General features: G+C 40.2%; 1 protein-coding gene and 1 long non-coding RNA gene across 2 annotated transcripts in view; both read left to right on the plus strand.

The window, feature by feature from the left end:
• Positions 1-9,248, plus strand: part of LOC142602389 (uncharacterized) — a 171,669-nt gene extending 162,421 nt beyond the window's left edge. Inside the window, exon 5 of the long non-coding RNA XR_012836181.1 lies at positions 9,079-9,248. This is a non-coding gene — a long non-coding RNA (uncharacterized LOC142602389). The remainder of the gene's footprint in view (positions 1-9,078) is intronic.
• Positions 9,249-14,392: 5,144 nt separating this feature from the next.
• The window catches only part of THSD7B (thrombospondin type 1 domain containing 7B), a 355,621-nt gene continuing 349,887 nt past the window's right edge, over positions 14,393-20,126 (plus strand). Inside the window, exon 1 of the mRNA XM_075757230.1 lies at positions 14,393-14,460. The gene's annotated coding sequence lies outside the window, so the exon portion shown is untranslated. The remainder of the gene's footprint in view (positions 14,461-20,126) is intronic.

Consider the following 20,126-nt stretch of genomic DNA (forward strand, 5'->3'; position numbering starts at 1 on the left):
ATCTGAGCAGACTTCAGCCTTCATCATCAGCTAAGCTCTCTGGGTGTGACAGGCAATTTTCCTTTTTAATTTTCTCTAGCAGTAAGGTAGCTAATGGTACATCTTAAAAGATATGACCTTATCCTTGTAAGGTACCTGAAGCTTGGCAGTAAATAGGATGGCCTCACTTTCTATGAAAGGCCGACTTGAAGGGAAAAATTCCCTTCTTGCTTGCATCAACAGACTGAGGAATGGGAGGGAAGATTTGATTCTTGTACACAACTTTTATTCTGCTCCAAGTTTGATACCTGTGATGGTTTTTAGTGGTAGCATTTTATAACTTTTTAAATTATGGGTGCCCCATATAGATAGATATGATTCTATTTGGTCAGAATAAATATGGTATAGGGCCAAATTTCTCAGTAGCATACCTAGGTACAGATTTTTCTTCCTCCTCACAGTCCTCTTGAAGTCAACAGAATGGTCTGCATTCGTAAAGTTATGGATTTGCTGGGTTTTAACATGGCAAGGATTTTGATGAAATAAAAAGTATAAATTGCGGCCAGAGCTATTTCAGTGAGTAACCTGACAAAGTATCATTGTGAATCTGTCATAAGTGTGGTGGGAGAAAACAGTGAGTTCTTTTTCACTGGGTTGCTGATCCAAATACACCCGTACTTAATTGGGAAACAATACAGTGCTGTGGTTACAGGATGAACCTCTTTTCCTTTCACTGTTCAGCTCTGTTGTTGTACTGCTTTTAATTTGCTATATATTTTAATTATAAATGCATAATTTGTGGAGTTAATGAACTCTGAGACCCTGGTCTGTTCAAAGAGCACAATCTGGTAATTTGCACATATTTTTAACTGATTTCCAGTCTCGGGGCCAAATGCTGTGATGCTGTGTGAATCTAACCGTAGATGGCAAGCGGGATAAAGGAGAGCAGGAGGCAGAGCCCTGCTATTCTGGCACGAGCCAGACTCCAGGTCCCCCATGGGAAGCAGACACGGTTTCAACCTTCTGCCAAATGACTTGTCCAATTCCCATAACTCTGTGGATCAGCAGAAAACTAAACCTGAACATCACAAATGCCAAAATAATGATCTAATCACTGGACCATGTGTCCTCTATTTAACTTGGCTTTAGAATTTGCACTCTGCTGATGTGAATAGGACAGTTCACACGTCCAACTACTGTTATTACAGGTGTCTAAAGAGTTGAGCACACATTGCTGCGTCGATTTAAACTCATTTCACATTTCAAAGGTTTTCTTTGTGATCAAAGGGGCTAGAGACTTCTTTATAAATGAAAGCAGAGATTTTGGGGCAAAATATATAGCAACCATAGAAAAGAAAAGACTGACAGGGAGGAGGGGGACTGGGAATCAACACAAAGCAGGCTTTTTTTTCTGGTCTGACTTTGCAAGGATAAGACTTTGTTGGGAAGAGGAATATCTTCCCATTCTCTAGGTGTGTTTAGTCAGGAAGTTGTTGAAATGTAACTGCAGCTGAAATATAACTGAAAGCACTTCTAATGGCTCTAAAGAATGTTTTTTCAGAAGAGAAGCCTGCTTCAAACAAGCCATATTATAATTTCCTTGTACTATTATGTCATCATTACTTACAGCTACAGAACCAAAGACCAACATTTGAGATTCTGGCAAAATGACTATGTGCGTTTACATGAACTAAACCATTTACACACAGCTTAGTCATTGTTAAATTTGATTACAATAATTCCATCATAAGATCATAATCAAATACAGTTTTTGCATGAACTTAACAGAAATGAAGCTTCACTGAAAAGATATTCAAACTGAACATAAAGCTGGTGCGGACAATTTGAATTGATGGAACAAATGGTGAGGACACGGGCAAAGTCATGTCCTTGCTGTGCTGTGCAGGCTTGGAGTAACCCTTAGTGTTGTTTATGCACTTTATCCAATTATTCTTTACTGCAAAAGGCAGAGGGGATGCAGGAAGCAGGGACCAGACCCCAGGACATTGCTCTTCTGCCTGAATCCTCTTACTTTTGGGCTACCGAGCAGGTTCCCTGACTGGTCCTGAGTATTTGTGGAAGAGTGACCCAATTTCAGGAGCAGGGATGCCGCACGGCCACGTCGGGGGGGCTGTAGCCTGCCTGTGCCGCACCAGGGACCATCCCCTCCACTCCTTGGGAGTATCATCCAAACAGGGCAAAAGCTGGCAGCGGCCACCTACTCCTTCTCTAACCCTGCCTACGAGAAGCTGGCCTATGATTCTGCATATCAAGAGCGATTGGCCTCAGTTTCTCCTAGACAGGATTGGTCTTGAGCAGTAGATGTGTACCCTCCCTCATGCTAGCCTGTGGGTGCTGGCATTTAGGGTGAGTTTGGAGTTGCCTCCTCTGTGCTGCCAGGGGAAGACCTACTAGTTTGTATCCATTTTCTTGCATGCTTGATAGCTTAAATCTCCTGAAATGTGCTGCATTTCCTTCATCTAAGGGCAAAATCTACCTAGTTTGACTGGACTGGCTTTATGTGTGTGACTTTTTCCAGTTTGTGTGCCGCCAACCTCCTGGCCAGCTTATCACCATTACTCCAGAGCAAAGGTGGCCCACTGGCAAACTATGGCCCACAGCTTGGTATTTCAAGAGCTCTAACAGATCCTGGTAACTGTTTTTCATGACTAGTATCAAGATGATCTGTAAAGATACCAGGCGTAGAGAGAGAGAAGATTCAGACGCTGCCAGAAGATGTCAGGGTGTTTGTTTATTTGCTTTAATTGTTGCAATGGATGTTCTGGGTCATGAGCTGCAATTCAGGAAGATTTAAGCTAAGGTCACTTAGCGCAGCTGGAGAGAGCAGCTCAAGCTGTTTGCCTCTACATGTGCCTGGTACAGATGCAGATGTTCTTTCAGATGACTTAAAATAATGTTTGTTCTGTCTTCTTTGAACCTTTATAGTTTTAAGTGTCTGAAGTGAGTGAGCATTCTGGTGCAGATCCTTGAAATTTATGGCATCTGAGGGTCATGGTTTAAAGCATGACTCTATATTAGCTTCAGAAACACAAGTAAGAGATCTCCTGGAGATACTATTTTATCAGGAGAATATTAATTGACTGGACCTATCAACACTCCTTTGCTCTCTGACTGCTAACTCTGACTATTTACTGATCATATAGGATGTTAAAGCTAATTTCTGACTTGAGTGATATATTGATAGGGATGTGGCTTTGAAGTCTAGAAGAGTGTTGATTTATAGAGACTGTGCTGTTTACCTTTAGAAAGGGAGGAATTATGTTGCAACAACAGGAGCTCTCAGAAGGCAGGGTCAGTGGTTGTCATTCATTCCCCAGAGTCCCATTATTTGGGCCTTCATCCGATAGCTTAGGCCAAATGTTTTCAGATGTTTTATACCCTAGGAAATTCCTGCTATTTTGGGAACAAAAGCAAGTTTGGATGAGTTTCTGGATTCGTATTTGCAATGTTCCTAGTATGAGAATCCCCCACCCCAGGTTGTCTTGTGCAAGTGATTTGTGAAAAATTCAAGGATCCAAGTACTATTGTAAAAAGTGCTGTATAATGCTTATGAGCTTAATCCTTAGTATAATCCTTAAGTTTAGTCTATCCTGGCAAGTTTCCTTGAATAAGTGTACTTTGCAGCTAGATCCAGCAAAAAGAATAAATTCCATGAGTTAAGCAGAATGGCCAATATCCTTTTTTAAATTAATTCTTGCCTGTGTGACTCTAGGCTTGCACAACTGCAATTGCTACTACGTCTAGTTTAAAAAAAATTTTTTTTTTCTTTTATGTCCCTAAGAATCTCTAATGACATCTATGAAAATTCACTGCTTATTTTTTTCTTCTTTTTTCTCCATTTCCTGCACCTTTTTGCATATCTGTCTTTATGGATTGGTCAGAACTCAACTGGTACAAATGGGAAAATGGGGCACAATATCAAGGAACCTCTTCAGGACTTTGTAGATGATTAGCTAGAACGCTCTACAGGTAATTTTGTGTAAGAGTATAGGTTGGCTCTTGTCATTTGTGATCTGTGAACAAGAATACTTGCCATGAACGCATCAACTAGTCGGGAAAAAAAGTTGCAAAAAGATTTGATCTTCCTTTGCAATACTAGTTCAAAGCCTATATCGTTCCCCAAATCTATGCTTAGGGTGGAAAAATCTGGTAAAAGATGCTTTTCCTGTTAGTGACAGCTAAAACTGAAGTATCACTTTCCTTTTCCTACAGCTTTGGGATAGAACTTACCTGCTTTCTTCATATATTTCTGAATTTCACACAATCCTACGTATGGCTCCAGTTTTTAACCATCTTCATTCCGTGCTTGCTCCAGATCAATGCAGCAATTCCACAAGTGTAAAAATCTCCTCCTGAAATACAAAAATCGGAAGAGGGTCCTACAGGATAGAGGTTACAGCCTCTTTCAAAGGGAAACACGCTGTTAGCATGGGGCAGGGAGACGTTTGCCTTGGCACTCTCAGTGCTGGAGCTCACTGACTATTGCTCTTTGCAGGGAAGGTTTAACAAACAAACACCACAACATGCGTCTGACAGGACATAGCAGCTGAACAAACAGACAAGGGTATAATTTATCCCTTTCCCTGTTTTTCAGTGTCTATTTAATGCATTAGCTAATATGATGCTTACTGTGTGATGTCAGTTATGACAGAAGCTGCTCCGTGTGTTGTTTTTACCTGGGTTTAATTGAGAAAAAAGAGAGGGCAAGAGGTGGAAGAGTTGGCACAAGAGAGGAAAAGGAGAGAGCTGGGAGGAGAAGGGAGAAAGGGCACTGTCACTAGTGACTGTAGGACATAGACACACCCCAGATCTCAAGAGCTGTCTTTGATTAGGAACCTAACAAGAAGTTCTTAATAATCTTGTCTAGACTTTAATTACTTGTGTCTTGGTTACCACTGCATCCTTTTCTCTGACCTTGACAATTGTAGCCATGCCAAATGCTAACTTTTTTCCCCATCCCCTTGGTCACAGCCTTTCCCGATGGATCATCTCTGAGAAGTGATAGATCATCCCACGACACCAGCCTGGCTTTGTTGCGTTTACAAAGATAGTGTTTTCTCTCAAGCTGCCTTCAGCTTGACTCATCTTGGAAATGGCTTTGTTGCTGTCCCTCACATTGCTCCTTAAGATTCATGCTGGCTAGATAACAAACATGTGAGGGTCCTCTTGTGTAGAGACCATGTCCCGTCATCCTGATGGAGCCTGTCTCCTGGTGCTCCTTTTCTGACTTCCTGGAACCTGTTAGGTCCTCTTTGATTTTGGGGCTGAAGCCACCTTTTTGCTATTGTTTTGTAAAAGGCTTAACAGAATGTGATTACCTACCAGGACAAGGACTTTTACACAGCATGCTAATAGGAATGATAAAAATGTATGGAAAAAAACTATTGAAAACCAGCTTTTCCTTGTATTTTAGTCATGTATTTCTTGATACATATGATACCAATAACTCCAACTTTTCCTTCCCAGTTAGATGATGACCTCCAGGGTCATCAATACCGAATGGTTTTTGGTTTCATCTGGCTGAAGGGGCCCCTGAACCCAGCTATTACAGCCGCTATTTCCATGTGAGTGCTTCTGCAATAACTGTGATTGAGAATCACACGGTAGGACACTGTAGAGAGCTGGAAAACTGCTACCTATGAGGAAAATTAGAAAAAGAATTTCCCCCTTAAAATGAATTTATCTGAGTCCTGTCTTCCTCAGATACACAGATTGAGGCTCAACTGCATAGAGTAGTTTTTTATTGTTTCTGTCGAGGAGGATGAAGGAAGGATTCTGATTGAATAAATGATGTGTGTGAGGCATGGTTGATGACTAGCAATCATTGATTTGCCCAGCTCTAGTTTTCAAACACTGCAATTGTTTTCCTATTTTGCGGCCACTGTATCTGAAACTATATCATGTGTAAGTACTCTGAATATTTTATATTGCCGTGCTTCTTTTTCCCCAGGTTTCTTCCTCCCTGCTTTCCTCAGCATTTTAATGGCCTGGGCTTTGAATTGTTTTATCATTCTAAAAGAGATTGACTGAACAAATAATGTTGCTCTTTTGTTGATTGCCTTGTTGTCACTTAAATACTATTCCAATATAGTGGGTAAGTTATTACTTCTAAGATAGATTTGCTGCTACATTTTTTCTCTGTCTTTGAGAAGAAGAAAGTTATCTCAGGATAAATGTTATTTCCTAGGAAGGAAGAAGGTACTGTGCATTTGAAACCCATGAGAATAGTTGATTTTCAGTTCAGGGTAATGCAGTCTTTAATTAACTGAAGAGGAGACTTTCAAAGGCAAAAATACAAGTTAGGTTTGTGGTATTCCCTGTGGTTTCACTTTCCTTCTCTCAGCTCTATGATTTTGCAACTTTTTGACCAGTGATACAATAAATAAATACTCTTAAATCTATATTGCTCTAATTTTCCATAGAAGGAGGATTCCAGAGCATGCAAACAGAATGGGAGCAAGCCAGCAATCCTGTTCTCATTAGTGGTGTCTGACTACACACACTTTGCCTAAGTATTTGAAAACAGCGTGGTTGTTATGAATTTACTATGATGAATTTACCACAATGAATTGGGACAGAGTGCAGGTCTCTATTAGATGTATAAATAATTGCATATTTGTCACATCCAGAAAGCCGGCTTGATATATGGATAAAGATAACTGTTTCTTGATGAGCTTAAGTCCTTGAGTTTTAGTGCTTGAAGAGATTTATGGATAGTTGCCTGAGACAGCACAAAGTTTATGTTTGGAACAATGTATTTTTAGAACCAATGCATGCAGGTAATAGGCCTGATTTTTTTATCTAAGGAATACCCCAAACTAATGTTGGAATCAATAGAAAATGTGGATGGTCAGCATCTCTGAAAGCTAATGCCCAGTAAGAGAAGCAATTTGTTTTCCTTTTATAAAAAAAGAAATCAAGAAACAGAGATCAAGAAATAAAATACCAAAAAAGAAAGAAAACACTGCTCAATTCTCTGCTTATTTTCAGAAAACAAGGTTTGTGCACCTTTTTTTTTTAGCATTTATAGCTCTTCTAAGTGTGAAGAGCCAGCTATGAAGAGGAAAATTCCCAATCAAAGGTGTCATATGTGGGAGAAAAGGAGCTGCTTGTTTTCAGGCTGAAGAGGTAGAGGTTAAGTGACAGTTTGAAAACAGCTGAGGCTCATTCTAGAAAAATCAGCCTGGAGCACTTATTTATAAAGGGAAGGAGACACAGCAGAGGTGCTGATTTCTGCTTCTCTTCAAGAAATGCTGTGAGACTGGCTTTTGTGGAGTTTGACTAGCTAGGTAATAGCATGTAGTGTTATTAAAAAAAAAAAAAAAGTATCCAACCCAAAAAATGTTCTCTGCTTTAGGGTTGCCTGTATCATATTATTGTGCAGCAGGAACAGAGTGGTTTTCACAGGGAGTGAGGCAATGATAAAAAGGTGTATCAACAGGGAAACACCTCCTGTCTTGGTCAGAACAACCTGGATCAACTGTAGTCTCTCCAAATCGATATCGAAGATCTTAAGGGATATAAAACTTTGTGTTGGCCTAAGGAAATAGTAGGAGCTATTGGAGCAGATCTGAGAGGCAGGTTACGAAGAACATGTGCTGTGAGCATGGTACTGTGCTTCTCTGATGAGGAAAGAGTGGTTAGCTGGGACAAGGGGACCTCCTGCAGGCACATGAAGAAGGTTCAACAGAGTGCAAGTACTGGTTCTGTGAGCTCTGCTCCACAGGTTATATCCCCTTGGGTAGCTAATGACACTTTTAATCCCAGGTGGTTCTCTGAGAAAGGCTTGCTGGTCCTAAAGCCCTTCAGGGCTTCCATTAACAGAGCCTAGAGAATCAGTGTCAAGAGCCTTGGACAGGACACTTGACAGATGCAGGAAAAAAGGGAGAAACTTCTTCATAGGCAGGTTGTAGACCCTGTTTTGCTTTTCACTGAGGAAATAGGATGTCATCTGGAGACAGCCTAGGAATCTTCCTAGCAGTGAATTGCTGCCTGCTGTTCAGGACCCAGGATGCTAAACAGTTGTTCAAGATGGTCACAAGGTTCCTCTTTCTTTCTGAAGCACATTGATAGTATCCTGTAAAACCCTATTTTATGACTGACTGGGAAAAACAATTTAATTTGCCATGTGGAAAGCAGTAATGTATTACTGGGATAGGGTAACAGACAGATTCTGTGTGCAGAACAGACCAGTTCTATGGTGCATGAATGTAGCACTATATAAAAATAAGGTTTAAAAAATAAAGGAAGCAAATGGATATTAGATGTATTGCAATATCTTCCTAATATAAAAAATATTGTGTACTGCCTGCGCAGAGGGACTTTAGACTAAGCCGAAGATTTGCAAATTTACCACGGAGGCAACTTTCAATGTAGCAGAGAACTGCTGGGTTTCGTATGAATCTCTGTTTCTTGCTTGCTTTTGAAATCCAACAAAAAAGCAGTCATTATGACTTATAGGTAGCAGTATATAGAAAGGCCCATTTGTTGCTACTCCACGCAGTTAAATGGTAATTGTCAGCCACACTTTTTTCTCTCCAAACTATGAGCTGTCTGTCTAACCACAGTGTGGCACTAATGGTATAAATGCAGCAGAACACAGATGGAAATTAAACAGCAGCTGGGCAATCATCTTCATAAATGTAATATTAAAAATATCACAATCCTTTAATTTTTGTCCTGCTTGTATAAGGCAGAGCTGCATAACAAATAAGTATCATAACTTTTCTGAGAAGTGCAGGTTGTGACCAGTTTAAATCGAATGACTCTTTTGCCCTCCTGTTCTGCCAGCAACTGCTTGTCTCACTAGGGCTTTTCTTCTACCAGTGTTAACAATCTGTTATACACCAGATTAGGGTCATTAACCACTCATTAGTTCCTGAGAGGGGAAGGCCACCTCTTGGTTGTTGAATATTGATTAGGAGGCAACAGAGCATACCAGTCTGAAGCCACCACAGAAGATGCTCAACTTCTGAAGCATTACCTCTGTATTTTATAATGCTCTGGATTAGATCTGCTGTGGCTACTTTAATTTTCATTTTTACTGGTTGATTTCTTTGTTCTTCCTCTCTTGTACAGGACCAGGTACTGGAGTGCTGACCAAATAATAAACAAAAATAATGCTGTCATCCTCAGCCTCTTGCAGAATGGAGTAGTCGTCTGACAACTTAACTTGGCTTTGCCATCCCTCATGGGCAAGCCTACTTCCTTTCCTTCCTCTGATGCATTGCAAGTGTAATGTGTCTTGTCCTGCTGCCAATACCACCAGAATAGATTACAGTGCTTCTCTGAATAGAGATACTGGTGAGTAATTTTCACCTCTGCTGAAATTAATTCATACATTTTTTCCCCAGTTTGTATCAAAATCAAATAACTTGACTGATTTAAGGTCCAGACTTGCAATTGGTAAATATATAAAACTCTTCTAAAGACAGTTTCTTGAAACTGGTAACATAATGGTAAATCCTGTTGAAGTTGACCTTGAGGTAATAACTTAAAAAGCTGATAACAGGATTTGTGGTCTAGTAGTAGTAGGTGTTTAAAAATTAAACAAGCAAAACATTGTTTCAGTATTAAAAAACCTCATATGTTGCCTTAATATGTGCTATAATCCAAGCCTGACTGTGCATAATAAGCTTGTAATTCCATTGATTCATTGATGGTGAGATAACAAACACCTGTAAATGGCAAATGGATTGTGTGTGAGAAATGCGATGCGTGATGGACTTGCTTCAGTGTTGCAACTTTTCTGTAGTCTCACTATGTCTCTGTCCTTCTGCCTGTTCCTAGCATATTACTTGGAGGTTACCTGCCTTGCTTAGTGTCCTCAGCATGCTATAAAGCAAACCAGTTAGATTTTACAGATGATTCCACTAGTTCAGGCACTGCTTTACCTTTACGTGTTAGCCCTCCTCTCCTATACATTATGCAAAGACACTGATTGGTGAGCATGTACAGCTGGATAAAGCAGACTGATTATCACACAGGAACCAGACCAGTTGCTTATGTTGCTGTCTTTGTGTTTCTCAGGGTAATTTTCTCCAGTAAATCTGTGTTGGCAATAAGAATGCTTGGGGCATTGTCATTTTATGGTATGGTACACATATGTTGTGTCATAAGAAAGGCAACCTTTTCATATAAAATTAAACTTTAATGTTAATTAGAAGTGTGATGTGGATATAAACATATAAGGGGAATGTTACAGTTAAAAGAAACAAAAGTGTTTAAGATTGTGAAATTAATGGCAAAGGCAGGTCAAACTGCTCTTTAACTCATTGCACCCCCACAAAAGTTACAGGGCCAAAATATCACATTTCTTAGGGCATGATGCTCTACTATTGAAGTCAATGAAAAGAAAAAAATCCATGCTATTTTGATAAGTGAAGCTTGATGGCTTTAAAAACTGTTAATATCATCTTGTTCATTAGTTGTTTTGGAAAATGAACCAAGCTCCTTTAGAGCTTTCTTCCCATCTTTTATGTCTCCAAAATCAGTGTAACAGATTATGGGCTATAGATACCATCTCACCTCTGCCCTGCATTCTAGGGAGTCCAGGGTTGTTTTTACTTTTATGAAATGTACCCCTACAGAAAAGAGGAAGATGCTTTTAATTTTGTTCTCCATTATACACTCCAGAAAATGCAACTTTATCTATATACTGGCCTGTGATGAGGCAGAAAGCAGGAGCTGCTCATCTAATAATCTCGTTGTATCCAATTCAAAAACTTGCCACACTTTCTGAGGCAACACTGTGATCATTTCTCCATCCAATCTATGCTAACTGCCTCTCTTAGCTCAATGTAGACTTCATAAAAAGTAAATATCAGGATCATGCAAAATAAGTTTTGCTTTGCTGAGCGTTATAGTCTGCCCTTCTGGTGCAGACTTATTTTCATTCAGAGAAAGTCTGTGTATGAGGCTCATAACTTTTTGGAAATATCTGTACCATCATATGGGTTGTTTTTTTGGAAGATTAATATGACTGGAGTTAAAGCATTTGCTGTTAAATAAATGTTTCTTGTTTTAATTTCTCATCACTCCCGGAGAGTTTGGATGGAAAGCATAGTGCTTTAATATAGATAGAGCTCTGAGGCAGATTGCTACAGTGACCAGGAGATGTTAGACTTCTTAAATGGTGCATGGGTATCTAGGAAGAGTGGAATACAATCATCTTGTCTGGAACATCAGACAAGGTGCTGATTCTAAGAGCTTTATTTCCAGAGTCAGAGCTAGAAATATCAGCTGCATTCTGCCCAGATGCAGGGCCCATTTGCTCCTGCAGTGCTGTTTGGGCCTGTGTGACAGACTATTCACCTTCTAGTTCAGTCGTGGGGCCAGCCAAGTTGCACGTGTGTTTAAGCAGCACCTTCTTAGCTTGGTGCAAAAGCCTTTGTCCTTCCAAACCAGACACTCTTTCTGTGATTTTAACTCAAATGAGGGCTTTGTTAGCTGGGAAGTATAACTTGTATACGCATTTGAGTCCCTAAGGACATGGGGAGAAGAAAAATGTGTCCTGGTGCATATCAAAACACGCAGGTGCTAAGGATCATCCCAAGGGCATGAAGGCCAGCTGATGGGAGTGAGATGAGGCACAGCTGAGAGAGGTCCCTGGGTGCAGTGAGAGCTGCTTGGAGGGGCTGTCCCTCAGGAGGACTCATCTGGATGCCCTAGACCCAAGTTGAAGGCTGCTAAAGCCTGAAGGACAAGAGTTTCTCTATTTTCACTGGCATGGGTGACCTCTTTCTTTCCGTGTTAGAGACACCTCTCCTTGGGCTGGCAGACAGGGAGGTTACCCTGAGCTCTCCCCTTGCAGAAACTGCTGTCGATGGGGGCACACGCACATAAATGCTAACTATAAATACACCTAGATGCAAAATTTGTATCTTTAAGTCTGTAACCAAGCTGTGCATACCCTGCATATGAAGAAATGGTGTTCAGGTAAGAGAGTTTTGTGGGAGGGGGTTAACTTTTCAAGTTAAGGCAATATTAGTGACCTGTAGCTCAATACTGCCAGATTGTCTTAAAATTTTAGACCTCAATCTCTTTTCTGTTTGTTTTCAAGATAAATGTGACAGTCTTCAGTCTAAGCTGTTTTTTAATTCCCTAGCCAAAATTGTATACCACTAAAAATAGACTTATAATAGATGTTACGGCTTTTAACTGTGAGGCCTTCAGGATGGCTCCGTTATATTGCAGTTCTGTTAATTAAAATGAAGGAGGAAAAATATATAATAGGATTGTGCTAATAAAGCATGAAATGAACAGTCTTACCTTAAGACACTTGTCTATCTGTTTTTCCTTATTGCATGAGCAGTTGTCTTTGTCTTCTCCAAAATACACTGAAATTAAGGGAAGGATGTTGGGTTTTTTTTTTTTTTTTTTTTTAAAGGAAACTTCTAAGCCTTCCTATTCACTGTCATTCTGGCATCCTCTGATTTGTCACTTAATTGTGTTTAGGCATTTCTGGGCAGTGGGTGGGAACACAGTGTAGCCTTGTTGAATAGGTGCTTTGCATTTAATTCTGATTGCCAAGTGCTACAGACTGAATCACTGGAGCTCCTCGATTAATAGTTTGAGGTTTTCTTCCTTTGTGCTTTCAGGAGAACTTATACTGAAAAATAACTTTGGCTTCTCATCTTAAACCTAGAGGGTTTCTCAAATAGTCTGTGATATTGTAAACCTGCACTACAATTTGTAGTCTCTTAATAGTTATCATAATGCAGAAGCAAAGCTTTTATATCAATATGACTATACCAGGAAAGAAAATTGAATCTTTCTGCATGTTTTCTGAATTAAATTTTAAAATATGCAGCAGCAGAATAGATCTAGAAGCTGTAGGTAATGTTGAACTTGATTCCTCAAGCATGATATTATCCCCACAGCATTTTTCCTTTTTCATAGCTGTACTACATACAGCTCCGTTCTTCATCTACAATCTATGCACATTTATCTCTCTATATATTTTTACACAGTTCTACCAAGCAGAATCGGGGCTCTTATGAAATGGATTGAAATGACCTCAGGTGTTGGCAGGGTTGAGGTCTAACAAATGTAGATCTCTGGATGACAATGGCTGCATTAAATACCATTTAAAACATTAGATTTTGCTAATATTTTAAAGTCTTCCTATTTTGTATTAATATGAACATTGTTCATATGAATAGTATTTTTAAAAGAAATAATGCAACTGTCATGTTTAAATAAAGAGAAAGTATATTATGAAGTCAGTTTGTCTATGTACTTTCTAAGAAAGAGAATTCAAAGGTGAGAGCAGAGCACCAGGTTCAAATGGGCACGTTTGCCTGGCACTGCGTCACTCACAGGAAATCTGCCACTGACAGCAGCCAGCACAGCTTTCAAACGGGTTATAAAATCCTCAAAATCAAAGCAGAGGCAAGATGTAAAATATGTTAACTTCTGTCACTTGCATGGCTCAGAGAGACACCACTATAGAAATAAAAAGTAATATTCCAAGTAAACCAAAATGACAGAACATGCATTGCAAAGTGCTGCTCAAGCATATAAAGTGCAATGCAGTCACTAACTCAAATGAAACATTCTGCTAACTGTTACGGGCATCAGTCTTACACCACGGCAGTGTCTGTGCAGAAGAGATCTGGGTAAGAACTGGAAAAAGTTCTGATAACTTATCCAAAAAAGTCATTAGAGCTAGTAAGGTGAAATTTTTTGGGGTATAGCTGATCAATCCATCTGAAACTGCTGCTTAAAGGAAACAAAAATATATTTCTTGGTAAGAGTTTCCACAGCTGAATTGATGTTTTTCCAGAGTTGAAATGCATCAGGTTTTTGATAGCCATTATTAGATGAAATAGTGTTGGGAGACTTCAGTTCTGAGCCGATCTTGTCTCATTTTGCTAGAATTAAAGGGTGATTTGTGAGGTTGCTGTGGTGGGAGCAACACTAGTAATTTTTTGTTGCAGGGCTTAAGATTTTATTGGGTGTTGTGCATGGGAAAATGAAAAATCTCAATGTACATTCTCACGTCTATATTTTTAAAATAAGTGTAATGATGTACTCACAGCTTAAAATGGGCATTCCTTTTGGTGTTCAAATAATAAAGAAAAGCAAGCTTTTTGATCATACTCTGATTGTGCAATATTTTTAAATAGTGAAAAATAGCTTGGATTAAGATTTTAATCTCAAATATTAATGGGTCTCTATATAAATTTGTCTGCTCAAACTGAAATTGTATATTAACAATAATAATAATAAAAAAAGAAACCCCAAACTTGTCTGCTTCTTTACTGACGGTAACAAGGATTGTATTGCAGTGTGCTGTTCATCTTGCAAACTAGGTGCTATTTGTTCTGATGGTACCACATATCACATTCCTGCTCTTAAAACTGTTCTTTCTACGGTTTTCAGAAATGATACCACGCTGTGTACCTGCAAGTCTGCAATCAGCCAGTCTGAATCTGGGGTATTCCTCCCATGTGCCAGGTAAGACTGGTCCTGGTCTCCCCTTCCGCCCCTGCTCCTGCACCTTGCATAGTCTCTGGAGTTTTCCATGGCAAGGGTCAATGTGCTTCAAGAGCGCGAGCACATTAAATTAGCTTAGCAGAAGCTCTGGTGAGCACTTGCACTGGTGTAGTGCAAGGAGGGTGGCCAGGAGAAGATCTTCCCTTCCTGACACTAGCTATGTGACATTAGTGAGGTGGGCACAGCTGCGACTGCAGTTCATGGTGGCACTTACTTTTTGGTCACTGCTTCTTCCCGAGCTAGGTCTCCCTTGGAGTTCATGCTCTGTGTCAGCAGGACTGAAATCACTGTGGGTTTTAGGCTGTCAAGCCCATGGCTTCTGTTGTCCCAAAGTCTTGGTTCTCTGAGGAAGGAGACTGCAAACCAAGCTTTTCTTTCCAACTGCAAGTGAAGAGCCTCAAGTGGAGTTTCAGAGTCTCTTGAGAGCATCTAGAGTTTTAAATGAGGTGTGCCAGATACTGTGATGGGAAGCGGACCAAAAAATCTCAAGCTTCTGGGGCAAGACATAAGCCTCTAATCCAGTTACTAGGGACAGACATAATCACACACATTAAAGACTTATTTTATGCTACAGACTGTATGACTAACTTGGTTTGACATGTCTGATACAAGTTTTTGTGTTTCACATAGTATTTTAGCCATGCTGTGAGCTGCCTGGTTATTTCTCCTTGTCTCTGCAAGCTGCTGCAGCAGATTCACTCTCTGGGCAAGCATGCCTGCTCTGGCTGCTAGCACATGTTTGACTGTGGTGCATATATACCTTAAAACCATGGGGGTTTTATTTCCATAGAGCGTTTCCATTTGGGTTCACATTTAGATTCTTAGCTAGTATGTTAGACAGTGCTAACTGGGTGTTTCTACAATTGTTTTAACAGTGGTTTTTCTTTGTGGAGTGAGAGTCTCCAAGCACACCTCTGGGATAAAGATAAGATTTGAAACTGGGAGCTGTATCATTTAAGAAAAATTCCAAAAAGAATTCAAAAAGAAATAAACAGCAGGAGAGATTTGATTTTCAAATCATGTTAGAGGGGAAAGTTTATACAACAAGAACAGAAACAAATCTGTTTGTATCGTGGTTTTTTTTGTTGGGTTTTTTTTGCTAGGCGTCAGATTTAGGGTATCGAATGGATTATTATTGGTTCTTATCTAAGTTTAGAAAGAGCTGTGAATATATAATGAATACAACAGAGAGATTTCAGTGTTTATTAGTTTACTGGTTTATTGATGCTTCACTTGCCTGTCTTTGCAAGTGGTGCCATTCATGAAGACTTGGCTAATCTCCACAGTCTAGATTTGTTCCATTTATTGCTTTTCTGAGTTTGCCTTTTGGCAAAAAGTCTCAGATCAGGAGCCGTTTGCATATCAAGGCTCACAGGTCTGCTTTGAAAAGCTGCCAGGTCTTGGAAGTCATGAATCCTCTCACTATAAATTAAGGGAACAATAATTAAATGTATTAATTCTAATTCTTAATTTTTTTTTGTAACAGGCATGCTTAATTTTGCCATAACTTCATGTAACTAAACAAAGATTACCATTGCATGCAGTGTTCTGGTTTTCACTAAGGGGAAGTACAAGGAAATACTGCGGAAGGGAGGTATTTTGGACATAAGTTATGGTGAAGTTTAGGTTTATTATGCAGGAAAGAAAACAGCCAGCACAACACTGGTCATGGTGCTGCTGATGTCCGTAAGGAAAGGTCAAGCAGAGTTGTTTCATCTCTTCTAGAGAGTTCTGAATCTGCCACATAAATGATGGTTTATTTTGGTCAGCGGAGTAGGGATAGCTGCACAGACTATTAACTACTGGCATGGGAAGAAAATACCTCAAACATCTCTGCTTCTTGAGTGAATGCAATCTAGCAGCAAAGAGAACAGCTGAGCAAGGACAGCTTTGGGTTTGATTCATTCAGATGGAGACTGTTCGCTGGATGGGCTTATGAGCAGGCTGTAGGCAGCCTGGTGGCGGTGGCCTGGGAAGGGTTAGTTAAGGATGGCTTTTACCTTTTTTAAGTGGCTAATTGTAAATACCTCTTCTGAAGGAGCTTCAGCCTGCAAAAGGGGAGGGAAAGTGCTCTGGAAGGAATGATGAAGTGGTGTTGATGAGCAGAAAAAGTAGGAACTGGCAAATAGCAGGGGTTAGAAAGGTGCAATCAAATGCTTATGAAGGGCACTGTTGGGCTGGAGAACAGGAAGGGATGGGGGTTGCTCTGAGGATAAGGGTGCAGAGGACTAAGGACCTACTGTCGTGGCTTGGTGGGGAGTGCCCACACTCCTGGGTGTAGGACCCAGCACATGCTGCTGGCCTGAGGACAAATGTTTTCCTCATGCAGACTGGGAGGCAGGAGGATCAATTCATGGCACTGCTGATCTGTGGTCATTGCTAAGCATCTTTGCTGGCTGCTTGTTTAAAGCAAAACAGTGCTGCCTCTTTCCAATCTAGAAAGGAGCAACTGAATTTCTGGGCATCCGGCACCTCCTTCTGAGCCCAGATCCTTGTTTGTGTGTCACTGGAGAGCTGGACGTGTGGTTACTGAAAACAGTTGCACCCAAAAATCACTATTCACTCTTCACAACTTAGAAATGACTGATGAGTAGAGAACCCATCAGTTCAGAAGAGCAAGGGAAATAAAAGTCCCAGCTGTCTGGACTTATTTAATACTTATCCCAGACCTATGTAGTGCTTCTCCCTCTGAAGATCAATTCCAGTTTTTGCTCATTTGGTCCCTCTCTGAGCCAAATACGGACGTGTTCTTTTAAAGGGAAGAAAAGAAAATGAGTGCCATCAGCACGGACCTCAATGGCAAGTGTGCATGTTAGTGTACTGCACTGTATGTTCTCTTAACAAACAATCCATAAATGAGCTTTTTCCTTTTCACTATACTCTATAGCAGAGTTTAGATTTTATAAGTTGACCAGCTTTTTTGTTCCCCAAATCCTCCTGTTGTGCTGTAATTGCCTTAATAAAATTTCCATGAATGTAGATATTTATAATAAGTTCTCAATATGAAGTCCAAATAGTGACTATTCAGTTCTGTAGTCTATGGATCATCTCTCATATGCTCTGAATCAGATACTGATGTTGCTCTATACTATAATGGGGTTATATTTAATTTTCTTAATGTCACACTTTTATTAATTTCTGGTATTGGTGCTGTACTAAATATCTTACTCATGTGACCACAATCTTATAGGTCTAAGGTATGATTAAATATGCACTGGACAGGTGTGGCTTGCATCCTGATACCTAAATAATGTTTATAACCTCTTAGCTGTTACATATCCTATATTTCATAGGCCAGTGTGTCATATTCCACTTCATGCTCTGTGACATTCTTTAGTCTTCATAAGGCAGTTAAGTGTATTCTGCATTTTCTATCAGTCTAAAACTTGTTGCTTTCAGTTAACATCTTTTTTTTTTTTTTCTCGCTCAGAATTTTTCCCCAGTCTATGACACTATTGATTGTGTCACTCATCCTTTATTACCAAATGGTTTTTAGTTGCGTCAGTAGGACTTACATACTAATTGTAGTCTCCTGGATCAGCTTCTCCAATGTAGTGACACTGCTACTATGAAGGTACCACTTAGGAGATGAATTCTAGCAGTGGAAGTTTTGTGGACAGACTTGAAAAAGCGAAACCTAAAGTCTCGAAGTCTGGAAGGCAAATAAAAACCCCCGAAATTTCAGTTCTTCTGATGTGAAGGACAGCCCGAGTTGTGACTTGGGTGTGTTGCCTACCATTATTGCTGTGGGAAGTAATACTGTGAATGACTTTCCTCTGGAACTGAAAGGAGGAAAGATGTCTGAGTGCAAATGGATATGGCTCCTGTTTGCTTCTGGTGTGCACAGAGGTCGAGGGAATTTGCTTTGTACAAGATACGGTTTGTGAAGACTTGCTATTTCCTGCTTTGTGCAGTTTGTCTTACTTGGCATCTTCCTCTAAGATTAAGGGATGGTGCCAAGTAGCTAAATCCAAAATATCAATTGTGTATTTTGGAAAACTGAAACATTCTGCTGCAAGACTAAAATAATTTTACTTTCAATAGTGTTTTTTTATCAAGTATATAAGAATTCCAAGTCTTGTATAGGGAGGTTGTGTGGAACAGCGTCAACAAGGTATAAAATTGTAAATCAGCTCAAATACACAGCTAAATCTTTTGGTTTTCTCTCACTAACCTATTTTAATGGTCTGAGTGTTAGGTGTATATAGTTTTCCTCAAACTCCAGAGATGGTGAATGTTCTTATAAGCCTTTTTTTTTTTCCAACAAGGAAAAAAAGAAGTGTAGTTGCACTTCAGTATTCCTTTAGTCGCAACGATGAATCCTCTGGCACTCTTAACTAAGCGTTTAATGTCAAGTTTACCTTTCACCCTTAACTCATCTAGACATTAACTGATCCATAAAATTCACTTTAGGATTCATTGCCAATTATAAAACTCTTCTTCTGAATTGTGATTTTTTTTTTTTAATATTAAAACATTTTAATCAGTAAAAGATCTTCACATCAAACAAAGGATAAATTAATGATGTACTGATGATTCCTCTGGTTCATTCAGTTTTCCATTTTATTACTTTATGGACTAGGAAGATAATAGCCAAATTCTTCTGTTGATGACACCAATGAAACCCCTGACTAATTGTTGCAGTGAGTGGCGCCGATCTGCATTTTCACACATCATTGAACAAAATACAGTGCAGAGTGCAGAGAGGAAGGTAGCTCTCAGGGGAGTCCATGAAGGATATAAGTGTCATAAAACTCAGAGCAACTGGGCTTAGTTAAAAAGCCTTTTGGGGTCCTGCCTTGCTACAGGCAGGACAAAAAGATGCTCTCTACTCCAGGGCAATACCACATGTCTGGATCCTTTGCTGAATTCTGATGAAAATGTCAGTGGTTTGGCTGCGTCAGGCCAAGAGTCCGTCTCCCCTGGGAGCAATGGCCAGCGTGGGGAGGACAGAGGTGGCTCACCCACTAACCGCAGCCAGGGATGAGTTACAGCAGAATCCCACTTCTTGCCCTTACTGCTGTTCTATTCCTCCACTAATTCACCCTTTCCCCATACTTGTGTGTCATTTCCCCCTCCCCTTCTATACTCATCTGAGCCATCAAGTCACATCATTTCCCCTCCACTCCTGCCTGCAGCCTGAGGACCCCGATCCTGTTCTCATGTCCTCTTCAAAATTGACCCTCCCTGCTCCCATCCTTGATTCTCAAAATTCTTCTCCCTCCCAAAACCATTCCGCAGTGGCATGTTTTGGCAGACGAATATCTGAAGATGGAGAGCAAGTTCCCACCATGCCTGCTCTGCCTGTGGGGAGCAGGTCCTGGGGAGGGACTGCAGGAAGGAGGCTTTCTTACCCTGGTGCTCAGGTCTTTGTCCCTTGAGCATTGCTGCAGTTGCTGCCACGTTTGAGGCAACACTGGGAGATGCAGAGATGTTCTGATTGCCACAGGATCCTTATTTCTCCATTGGAGCTATTTGCCCTCTTTACTCCCTGCTTTTTTCACTTCTCTCATGAATATTTGATTTTTTCACCAAGTCTTCACCAAATCTTTTTCACCAAGTCTAAATACTCTGCTGTCCCTCCTACCCCTTGCTGGGAAACTATTGATTTTGTTAGGGACAGGCTA

The sequence above is a fragment of the Balearica regulorum genome, chromosome 6 (genome assembly GCF_011004875.1).
Source record: "Balearica regulorum gibbericeps isolate bBalReg1 chromosome 6, bBalReg1.pri, whole genome shotgun sequence".
Taxonomy (NCBI): Eukaryota; Metazoa; Chordata; class Aves; order Gruiformes; family Gruidae; genus Balearica; species Balearica regulorum.